The sequence below is a fragment of the Sceloporus undulatus genome, chromosome 2 (assembly GCF_019175285.1).
Source record: "Sceloporus undulatus isolate JIND9_A2432 ecotype Alabama chromosome 2, SceUnd_v1.1, whole genome shotgun sequence".
In the NCBI taxonomy this organism is placed as follows: Eukaryota; Metazoa; Chordata; class Lepidosauria; order Squamata; family Phrynosomatidae; genus Sceloporus; species Sceloporus undulatus.
In genome coordinates, this window is record NC_056523.1 from 14,203,993 (window position 1) to 14,216,157 (window position 12,165).

Below are 12,165 nucleotides of genomic sequence, written 5' to 3' on the forward strand. Positions count from 1 at the left end.
GCCGGTTCCCGGAACCTAATTTCAACTCGCCTGTTCTAAATGGGAAGACAGGTAGGGTGTAGCTCTAATGGTTAACTACCTGTCCGAATCTGCCTTCTTCCTCAATGAACTGTAACCCATTGTGACTTTCTCTTGGGCCCTCACGATTTCCTACTGTAGTACATCAGAATGGCCAATCTCTTCCTCTTTTTTTGTCAAGGGCCTAAAGCCAGTGATGGATGGTATCAAAACATACTGGATGGATCCACCCTCTTCTCTCCCTTCCTCTCTTTTCTCTCTTCTGCATTTAGCAGAATGCTATGGAGGGTAGATCACTCTTGCGAGGCCTGAAATGTACCTACTCTAGCGGGCTTCTGAATCGGCCGTGCCAAAGGGCTGCCTCTTCCTGATATACCGTTACTACCAGAACCTCACTCGACAACTCTCTGAGAGACAACGTGGCCTACATCTGAAAGGCAGAAAACACTGCATTAACAGCCTATATCCAAGTTTACTTTCACACTTTGTCTGGCAGCTGCAGAATGCTAAGTGTCCTTTCAGAGGTAAAGAAAAGCAAACAACAAAAAGCCTCAGAAGTGGGGCAGCATGCCTGGGCTCTCCAAAGAAAACCAGCTCCTACTTCTGGCCAGCCAGCGTGCTCACCTCAATTTCAGACCGCAGTCCAGTCCGCGGCGGAGAGAGCCTTCCGCCCGCTAATCGCTCATTCTCTGTCGGGCCCTCCCGCAACCGGGACTCAACCCTTGCAGGATCTTCTTTCTTCCCGTGACTGCAAGCTGACTCCACGGTTCTTCATCCCTCCCCTCTGCTCGCGTCCCCCTCCTTAGCACTTATCTTGAGGGATTAGAAAGAAGAAGAAAGCTATCATACATCTCACTCTCTTCAAATGACATGGGTGCCAGATACCAACACACATATGTATATGTTATGGTCCCCTACCACGGGACCACATTTTTTACTGACTTACCTTACGGAATTAATTGAGACAGATGGGTGCCAGCCACTAAACACGATGATGTACAAAAGTTTAGGTAAGCACACAGGGAGTTTCACAAGCAATAAGCTTCTTTCTGTTGTTTTTCACTTTTTTTTGGTTATCTCAGCCTTTCGAGTATTGCTGCCAGTCGTGGGTGATAACCCTGCCTGCACGCTAAATCTGTTGGAACCGAACCGTCCACTGCAACGTACTGTTGAGGGGATCCACACGCAAAAGAAGTAGAGGGAAAGAGGACATACTTAGATTTAACTGACATGACTCACACATTCCTTGGTGCAGGATCCCATTTGTGTTGTGCGGGAACAATAGTCTTGCTTCTGGTTTGGGGCAGAAGAAGTTGGTTTTGTGGGGAGACCTTCCTTACAGGGGATTTAACCTTGATCAGCCATATTACTGGCAGCTGCAGCAGTTCGCTGGGAAATCACAACACCCCCTGCGTTGAACTGAGGTGGAATAAAAGAAAAGGCCAAGTCACAATTCTTGCTTCTGTGCTTTTTTCCACATGTACATTGTAGTCTATGTCTTGAATGAAAATAAGCATCTTGAATGAAATCGTCTCTACCCTACTACTTTTTACATGAAAGAAAAGGAATTCTGTGAGTCATTTGCCATCTGGAGCTTACTCTCCTCAGCTGTACTCTGACTAGGTTCCACTCTGCTGCTGCCGCCTCCAAACCCCCTTCCATAAGCATCTGTTTATTGTCCCACAAACCGACTTCTTTCCTTGGTTACCTGAATTCCTGGGCTGACAGTTTGCGACTGGGTTTACAGGAACGGCTGTAGTAAGATGGTCTTACTGGTTTCAAGTGGTTGTGGCTGTCTGGACCGTGGCTACCCACACTGGCTTTGGCTGGATAGAGGTTTTCGACTGAGTAATGCACTCTGCTTGTTGGAAGCTTTGGTCCCCTGTACAAATGAGCCTTCAACGAGTACCGAATGTTCCTTCCCTTCACCAGATAAGCAGCAAACCACTTTTGGGGGTCAGTCGAATGAGAGACGTTGTTGACCATGCCCATTTTTAAAAGCACAGTGACACCCCCTGCTCTTTCCACATCCCTAGTCATGTGAACGGTAAAAGTCTGTATGCCACTTCCACTTCTCTTATGCCACGAAGCCAATGTCACCCATATGGCTTCATCGCTTTGAACAGGGTCCTTATCCTTTGGCCTCGAGAGAATTTCCCTGGCGAGTTTGCCTGTGCATTCAAATTACTTGCTCTCAGAAGCAAACTTGATCAGTCCCTGCTACAAGTCATGCCCCTCACTCATTATTAATACTCTCACATAACCTAGAATGCACATAGTGTCCCTGAAGACAACATCCAGTAAATCTTGCAACATCATTCCAGTTTCTTTGTTTTTTTTCTTTCTTTGTTCCTTCTCTCCTTTTACAGCTTTTTCTCTATACATCCAAAGATCTATTTGACAGTAAATAAAAACAAGGCCTCAACACTGATACATTTTAAACACCTTTATTTTTAACATGTTCCATTAAAAGTTTTTTAACCCACAGTATGGACCCCAAACAGACAGCCAAAATAAAGCTGCCTTCGATTAAGTTTTTGAAGGTATCTCTTTAATGATGCCTAGGAGGCCAGAGCCACACCAAGCAATCGCTCCTACTCCCAAAGTTACCTGAACAGCTTTATTTTGGCCTGTCCTGTACAGGCCCTAAGTTATGACATCCTATTACTGTTTAAAACTACCTATTCTAAATGCTAAGAATGAAGTGTCCATTGTTGACTTTTAACAAAACTGTTGCTCTTGTGAAAGTGATAAAAGGCCAACTTAATCTGAATGAAACAAATCGGAGAGCACTAACATTGTCAGGTAGGCGCCTACAGCATGGGTATGTTGCTAGTACTGATGAGACAGGACATCCATTGGAGTCAAACTAAGGCCATTTTGTTTCGGCTACATTTTAAAATTTGTTCTATGCTTCTAGGCATTCAACCACACGCACTAACCCCTGTTCTAATGTTTTTCATCCACTAACTTTTTGCTGTGAGGGCCGCAGAGTTCTGCACAATACTTTCTGATGAAACCAGAGGTTCCACTTGCCCCACTCTCTCCCATTGTCTCTCTCATTGTTACCGGTCTCGGAGCTGGTACTACATTGATGTGGACAGTGCCAAAGGATGGTGAAAGGAACATCTCCAAACCTGCTGGAGGGGTGGTGGACGCTCTGGTCCTTCACTCCAATTACTACATCTGGTTAGGGGCCTGTGCAGAAAGCATCATGTTCGCACACACAGCTCAAAGATGTGGGGAGTGCCCCTCTGTATTAAAGGGATCTCTGACAGACTGACCTGCCCAGAGATCAGCCAAAGAGGAGGAGGAAGCAGCTGGCAGCCGACGAATTCAAGGATGATGAATCAGAGCAATGAGATGAGGCAGGAGAGACTGGCTCAGACTTTACTTGCACCTCTAAAGGGAAAGAGAGAACAAAGTATTAACTGTTGTTTTACTGTTAGCCAAACACATCCAAAAGAAAAGAAACCATTCTAAGAAATCCTCTCCACCCCTCAACACATAAGGCTTCTTTCCTGTCCCTTGGTTAAACCTGAAGAGAGCCATAATCATTATGGACCTCAAGTAACTACATGTGAAGTAGAGAATATCGGCCTCCAGATAGCTGAACTAGAGCAATGTGGTGTATTTGGTTTGAGTGTGGACTATGGACTCTGTAACAAAGGTTTGATTTCCTGTTTGCCATGAAACTAACCTTGGGTAAGTAGCATGCTCTGAGCCTCAGGAGAAGGCAATGGTAAACCTCCTCTGAACAAATCTGCCAAGAAAACCTATGATAGGTTCACCTTAGGGTCGCTAAAAGTCCATAACAACTTGAAGGACTACAACAACAAAAATATCTGAACTACAACTCTGAAATCCTACAAATGGCAATATTGGCGGATAAATAGTAGGCGGCCAAGGATCTGAAGGGGCAGCAGAGCCTAGTGAACTTCAATAGTATCACCACCCACTTCTGGCCATATAGAAGAGATCTCCCATACCACCCCCTAAGGAAGACTACAAGCTCCCTGACTACAGTTTTCTCTCATGCTTCTGCTCTCCCCATGAATCACTTCACATGAAAATAAGCCTCTCTACTAAGCTTGGGCAGTTGGGAATAGATATTCATTAGTTTCACTTCTCTAACACAGAACAACCTTGTCCAATATATGATAACCATAATACACGTCAAAACAAGAATTTCGTAACATTAGAAATAAAGACTACTCTTCAAAAAACCAGATCAAAGATCTAGCTAGCTAGACTTTCGGTGAACCAGCGGTCGTGAAAACCACAGGTTGGGGGTATAAAGGCTAAGCCCTCGCCTTCCTTTCCTGAAAGAAAGTAACCTCCATACAACTTAGAAGTGTTTAGTTATTTTTTCGGATTCACACTCCTAGAACTCCACAGCCAGCATGGCCAACAGCCATGGTTGATTGTGAGATTTGGAACGCGCAGTCCAAAAAGGGAACATTCAACTCTGCGCACAGTGTCCACAGAGATGTGTATATATATAATAATATATATATATCTACATACAGTCAATTTAATCTAATACAATGTTCGTACTGGGGTGGGGCAGTGGCTCTCCAAAGTCAAGTGAAACTCTTCAGCTGGAGAGTGACACTGACGATTTAGGGCATTCTGCCTGTAAAACTTATGCCCTTTCGGTGTCAACTATAAACCAGCAGTTGACAGGTTCAGGGTTAACCGGAGTAAAAAAGCTAGTCTAATACAAACCTCTTCTTCTCTGTGAACAGTATCCTATCATATACACACTTGCCACCACTCTAAGGTCCCAAGGAGAACCCCCCCCTCAGTAGAGTTTTGAAAGGGTACTACTACTGACCTAATGAGTGAGATCTTGAATGGTCCCAAGTGGATCCGAGGGGGATGTCTCCATGTCCAAGTCAACCCATCACGGAACTGCTGCCCAGAGGGAAAGAAGATACAGAAAACTAAAACAGTTATGTATGCAGGCATAGAGCAAGCAGTTAATGTCTTCCTTGCTTTGATGTAAAAACACAATGAAGACATCAAACAGAATAAGTGTATGATTGTAAAAGTAGATTTAAAAATAAGTGTGGGATGTAGTTTTTTAGGACAAGGGGAACAGGACTTTTAGAAGTAAAAATAATTAGGTGGCTTGGTGGCCCATTTGATAACAGAGATGTTTGTATAGGTATTTAGGTCTGCTTTGAACACATGGTGTCATAAGGTGAAGCTGATAATACAATGTAAAGATTAAAATATAGCACGTCTGCCCGTAGTATGACAAGATCAAGACTTAATGGCCTCACCATCAGGTATCACATCCAAGTACATCTGTATTATGCCGTTACAACATGCAATGTTGTAAAACGCATGCAACATTATAACAAGGTAGTGAGGAATACAGCGTGTCACATTTCAGAGTAAAGATGCAAGGAATGGTGAGAAAGAGAAAAGGTTGGAAGGTTACTCTCACCTAGATGGCCACAGTCACCAGCCATAATACTCCTTCAAGGCAGGGAAGAGCTCAGCTGCCAAGCTTCCATCATTATCCAAGCAGCTGTAGAGACCTGCATCTGTGGAGAGAACAGCAATGTACAATCAATGCGACTAAGAGATCAAGACCCTCTGTGCTTTTTCACTTTCAGCCCATACCACAACCTCTGATCAGTCTACTTTGCTTCACTCCAACAAGTAGAGTTCTCCCTAACCTACAGTAATATTTTTAAAAGATTGTATCCACACTGGCAAAATTAAAGAGGTCTGACACCACTTTAGATGTCATGATCTATCTTACAGAATCCTGCGTTTATTATTACAGTTGGACCTTTGTATCAGCAGGGATTCTTTCCAGACACTTCCCCATTAATGTGAAAAAAACAACAACACAGGATCTCAAGACCCATTGTTGCAAATGGTTGTGTGACAAGCACGGCCCTGCACACACTGCCATTGGGACAATGGGGCTTGCCTGTCTGCACATACTCAGATCTGTGGATGGTGAGCCCAGGATAGCAAGTTCTGATTGCAAATAAAATATATAATAAAACTAGTGATGAAACTAAATAATAATATAATACATGTAACAACGAAGGTAGTGAGGATTATTATTTATTATTATCATTTCCTTTCATTTCATTTCATTGCATGCCGCCCTTCTCCTGCAAGGGACCCAAGGTGCCCACAGCAAAAAGATTTTTTTTTAATTACAATAAATTAAAACAGTCAAAATAATTTAAAAACGTATAAAATTACATAAAATACAAATACGCATGCTCAATAAAAACTACCCATGGCATGCTTGTTTTAAATGCCGTTAAATAAAATGCATTAGCTTGCCACTGAAAGGGCAGCTGGAGACGAAAGGAAGGGCATCCAGATTTTGGAGCAGCCCCGAAAAGGTTCTCTCTTTGTCCTCACCGCCTTGGTGGCGGACGAGAGAAAGCCTTCTCTAACAACAGTAACATTAAACAAAGCTCTTTAGGTGGTGGAGAAGCAAGTTTGGAGGAGAGGCCAAGCAAAAGAATTCCAAAAAACCCTACAACAGGTTTGCCCATAATCAGAAAGTAATGGAGGCACACAACAACCAACACAAACGTGAAGTCAAAGGCTTTCACAGGAGGCATCCCTAATCTTTGTAGGTTTTTGGGCTATATGCCTTGTCCCAGAAGAGTTTCTTCCTCGATGTTTTGCCAGCAGCTGTGGCTGGCATCTTCAGAGAATGCTGGCATGGAAGAGATGCGATATGTATAAGGTGGGATCCTTGGTTGAAAGAGTGATTTACATCAGTGATTATCAACTGTCACACAGTATATGTGTGTGTTGTGTGGTGTGTTATACACACACACACACACACACAGAGTTGCACCTCCATTTGTGCAGCTTGAATTCGTGCTCTCGCTTATGTGCAAGCCGCAAACAGAGGGGAAACATAATGTTGTGTGTGTCTGTGGTGCATGCCTGTGCGTGGCCACGGGATATGCCCCCATTTAAGCCTGTGGGGCTTGAATATCGATGAGTTTCCATTTCATGGGGGCTCTGGAACGGATCCCCCATGAAAACGAGGGCTGGCTGCATACCCACCCACTTCCATGCCAGCCATTCCCTGAAGATGCCAGCCACAGCTGCTGGTGAAACGTCAGGAAGAAACTCTTCTAAACACGGCCTCTTTGCCTGAAAAGAAAAACCCACAAAAACTAACAGCAACAACTTTGGCCACACAGACTGACGGAAAGACAAATAATGCTGGGAAAGGTGGAGGAAGCAGAAAGGGGGGGGCTGCATGCGGGATGGATGGACTCTATAAAGAGATCACGCATGATCTGCATACTGGGAAGAGAGATCCCAGAGGTTTCAAGCAAGGAGGAGGCACCAGGGACCACATTGCAAACATACGATGGCTAATGGAGAGTACCAGTAATCCCATAGAAAATCACTGTGCTTTATAGACTTATGCAAAGCCTTTGACTGCATAGATCATGAAGGCATGGAATCCCTTAAAGACATGGTGGCAAAACATCTGATAGTCCTATGAGGAATACTATGCTCAGGAAAGAGGCCATTGTCAGACAGAACACAGAGAAACAGAATGGTTCCCAATTGCAAAGGGTCAGGCAAGGCTGCATCCTTCACCCTCTCGTTCAACTTGTATGCAGAACATATTGTAGAAAGGCAGGCTTGGGCACAGAAAAAGAAGGTGAAAACAGAGGAAGGAATATCAGCCATCTAAGATATGCAGATGAGACCATAACCTAGAAGAAAACCTCACAGACCTGGAAGAATGAGGAAGAAGGTGCAAAGGCCTATTGCTGACATAAAGAAACAAAACCATGACAAGGGAGAATCTTGACAAATTCATCTAGAAGGTGAATGGTGAAAGAGATCTCATATTTGGGATCAAACAGTAATAGAAATGGGGGCTGCAGCCAGGAAACCAGAAGAGGATGAAAATGGGAGGGTGGCTATGAAAGAACGAGAGTCTAAAATGCAAAGACATACAACTCACCCAAAGTCAGAAGCATAGAGGCCCTCTGTCTTCCCGTTCCTGTCTATGGATGTGAGGGCTGGGCAGTTAAGACGAGACAATCAGCTCCTCTGAGATGTGGTTCTGGAAAGAGGGCTGGGGTCCCAAGGCAGCCAAAGGGCAGCAATGGGTCCAAGAGTGATCCGGCCGGAGAGGCTTCCCTGGCGCTCCAGGATGTCACCAAGGCTATTTTAAACGTCACAGCACCACATTTTACTGTTCGGATGTCAAGATGTAGCTTGATGCTTCATGCTTAATGATTCCTCCGTGAGAGAGTGCGCCAGAGGCAGGTTTCCTTTCTCCATCTTCACTGGCTGCACTTACAGCGCTGGGTAAATTTACAACCGCATTGCAAAGAAGCTTAACAACAACACAACAACTGCTGTGTATTCGTTTAGATCCAGGCAGAGCCAGGAGCACGACTGGAAAGGAAGGAGCTTAATGGGCTGCAGCGGTCTCCAGAGGCAAGCTTCCAGACCTGGCCCTGATTCACAAGACACCGGTCCTTGACGGTCCTTTGGATCAAGGGAACTACAAATCACATCCCCGTGTGATACATGTGGCCTGAAGAGGCAGAGCCTCCCCCCCTCTCCTCCGCTGCCCTCTGCCTCGGCCCAGGCCCCTTCAGTCCCCCGACCCCTTCCCCTCTCCATTCACCCCAGTCCTCGCTGCTCACAGTTGTCTTCGCGGAAGCGGCTGGAGTCGCTCAGCAGCAGCAGCTCCGAAGCCAGCGCCGCCATCTTGCTTCCGCCTTTCCTTGTGCTCGGCACTAAGCCCACTGCACTGCCCACAGCCACACCGCTCGCCATGGCAACGCCGCCACACCCAATCGGGAACGGACCCTTTAGCACGTCACCAATCGGAACGCGGAGGAGGCGGGACGCCCGGGAACGTTCACCAACGCGGAAGCGTCGCGAGACAACAAGCAGAGAGAGACATACACGGGAGGAGAGACGACGATGCGTCAGGAGCGCGCATGCGCCTTTATGACTACGCTTCTTTGGGCATAATAAGGGAAGCGAAGCGCGCACGCGCGTTGGAGTTTTACATCGAAGAAAGCTGGGTTTGTAGAGCGCGGAGTGCGCATGCTCAGAAAGAAAGGCGTCCTCGGTGGAAAAGAGCGCATGCGCATGTTTCGCGCAGGTGCTGCTGGGAGTTGTTAGTTTATTTGTTTTCCATCCCTGGGTCTTCCAATGGCGGGTTTCCTTTTCTGCCTTTTAAAAAAGGCATGGTTGGTCAATTTGGCCCTTCAGAAGTGAAGGAGAGGTTGACCTGAAGAGCTCAAAGGCTGCATCGCTCAGCCTCAGGCCTTGGTATAGTCACCTTTGAAAGGAACACTTGGAAATACAGTATGTCTATGTAATATGTAAGCATTTATGTGTGTATGTATAATAAAAGGATCCTTTGCTTGCATATGGAGAGGAAGCCAAAGGTGTGTCCACGCTGCAGGGTTAACTGCAGAAATAAATAAATAATAATAATCCACTTTGACACCCCCTTTAACTGCCCTGGCTCAATGCTGTGGGATCCTTGAAATTTATACTTCGTTGAGGCACCAGGGCTCTCTGACAGAGAAGGCTCAGCATCTCACAAAATGACAATCCCAGGATTTCCATAGCACTGAGCCATGGCAGTTAAAGTGGTGTCAGACTGCTTTAATTCTGCAGTGTGGATGCATGTCTCCAAAAGAGGGGAAAGTCTCCTAGTTCATTTTTCTGCTCTATCTGATGTTGGTCTTTTTAAATCTGATGTAGAATCCTAGAGTTGGAAGAGAGCGCAAGGGCCCTGATCCAGTCCACCCCCATTGTGCCATGCAGGAAATCCCAATCAAAGCATCCCCAACAGATGGCCATCCAGCCTCTTTTAAAGACCTCCAAGGAAGGAGACTCCAAGGGAGTTTGTTCCACTGCTGAACAGCCCTTACGTCAGGAAGCTCCTCCTGATGTTGAGGTGAATCTCTTTTCCTGGAGCTTGTATCCATTGTTGCCTCTGAGAATCTAAGCGTTTGATAAACTTTCTAGGGATGTCTAGGTTCTGCAGCATAACTCTTCTGGTCACCTTTACAAACAACGTCGCACGTGAGGAGCTAGAGATTCCTAGAGAGAAATTCCTGCGCGCGTTTGTCGCTTCTCCAGTGCAATTCTGGTGCCAATGTCTGGCAGATGTTTACTCCAGAGTTGCCCTGGAGGACCTAGAGGTTCCTAGAGAGGTTCTCTCAGGTCAAAAGAATAGGGTTTTTTGTTATCTGTGGTTTTTCCACATTCAGGGGGGTCCTGTGCCTTACCCCACGCGAATGTGGAGGGACAAGTGTATATGATTCAAGAAAACCAGTACAAATAGATGAAATGCAGATGTGGAGTACGGTACGTGTTTCATAGGGAAGCTGTGTTAGTCGTTTGTAACAGACAGAATCATAGAATCATAGAGTTGGAAGAGACCACAAGGGCCATCCAGCCCAACCCCCTGCGATGCAGGAAATCACAATCAAAACATCACCAACAGCATCCCTGGAAACTATAGGGAATCCCAGTAGCTCACACAGAGTTGCCCAGAAGCAGACCTGACCTAGAAGGCATGGCATGTACGCCAGAGACCTCTTAGGTAGCATCCTTTTTGCTTGCGCAGCAACCATGCCAGCCCTGGAAGGATGGGTGGCAGAGGTATCTTCACTGGCAGTGGGCATCCAGTATGCATCTCCTGGAATAGACAGAAATGACTGCCTCACCAGGCGTTCATTTCCCATCTGAGCTGTGACCCGGTGCAGGCGTACCTTCCACACTCCCTAATGACACCTTGGAGAAATCTGTGGCACTTTAAAGACTAATAAATGTTCCTTGGTAGAGTGTTTATGGACTCCATCATAGTTCTATCCAATGTGTGGATGTAGCCGCACTGGCTAGGCACTGATATACATATTAGGGGTGGCATGTAGAATGGAAAATTTTTGAACAGTGGTCATTGAGAAATTAGAAATTCCCCTGTTCCGAAAGCTACACTGAACTGAAGCTGTTGTTCTTGGGAGACATCCGGAGAGGATGTGCTTCTTGGGAAAGTCAATAATGCTGGGAAAGTGGGAACAGCAAGGACAGGGAGAGACGCATTAGAGGTAGATGGTTTATATTAAGGAAGCCACAGCCCTAATTTTTCAGGCAGTTGATAACAGAGGTCCAAAACAGAGTGCAGAAATAATCCAGTTTGAGACCGCTTAACTGTCCGGCTCAGTGTTAGGGGATTCTGAGAACTGTAATTTTGTGAGACATTAAGCTTTCTCTGTCAGAGAAGTGCACAATAGCTACAGTTCCCAGTATCCCCTAGCACAGGGCAGTTAAAACAGTGTTTAAACTGGATATTTCTGCACTCTGTTTTGGACCTAGAGGCTTGGAGAACTCATTCATAGGATTGCCATAAATTGGCAACCCTATGATGGCAAATATTTGCTGACAAAGGTGGTGACCCATGATGGCATAACATTTGCCAAAAAATTGCCACTTGACAGATTTACATACATATGGTAATGAAGACTTTTTTTGGACAATCCAAGTAGAATTTATTAAAGTGCAATTCTACTGCGCTTGAGAAAGAAATAGTAGAATCTGAGGGGATGGAAATCCACAAAAAGCTTAAATAGCAGGGGCAACAGAACAAATAAGTTTAATGGGGATAAGGCAAGCCTATGTAGACACGTGGTGTATGGGTTGAGTGTTGGACTAAATTCTGGAGATTTGGATTTGATTCCCCTCTTGGTCATGGAAACACAGTGACTCTCAGCCTCAGAAAATCCTATGATAAGGTCTTCTTAGGGTTGACTTGAAGACACAGGCCAACATGTAGATGAGCTAGTTGACACATATAGTGAGATGAAAACTTTATGGCTTTACAAGTTGGGCGGGGGAATAGTTTTTTCTTACCATATATCAAAGCTTGGAAAAGTTAGTTTTTTGGGCTACAGTTCCAAGAATTCCCTAACCAGCACCCATATCACACCATCAAGAGAACCTTCTTTGAGTGCCTCCCCATCAAGCGGAGATAAGGTGGTCAAGCATAGAGGAGTCTTTTCAGCAGCAGCCCCTCATGTATGAAATTATGCCTCCATCTCCACCTGAGAGGTTCATCTCGGATTTGTATTGTGGCACCAGATTTGAAAT

At 45.4% G+C, this 12,165-nt stretch overlaps 1 protein-coding gene across 5 annotated transcripts in view; it reads left to right on the forward strand.

Annotated features, from left to right (window-relative positions):
• The window catches only part of FKBPL (FKBP prolyl isomerase like), a 32,509-nt gene that overhangs the window by 4,129 nt on the left and 16,215 nt on the right, over positions 1–12,165 (forward strand). The window contains exon 1 of one of the 5 annotated variants that reach the window (XM_042449118.1): positions 9,207–9,333. The exons of 2 other annotated variants lie outside the window; for them this stretch is intronic. The gene's annotated coding sequence lies outside the window, so the exon portion shown is untranslated. Of the gene's footprint in view, positions 1–9,206; positions 9,336–12,165 lie in introns of those variants that run through there. 2 more of the 5 variants (XM_042449119.1, XM_042449121.1) reach the window with 2 other exon arrangements.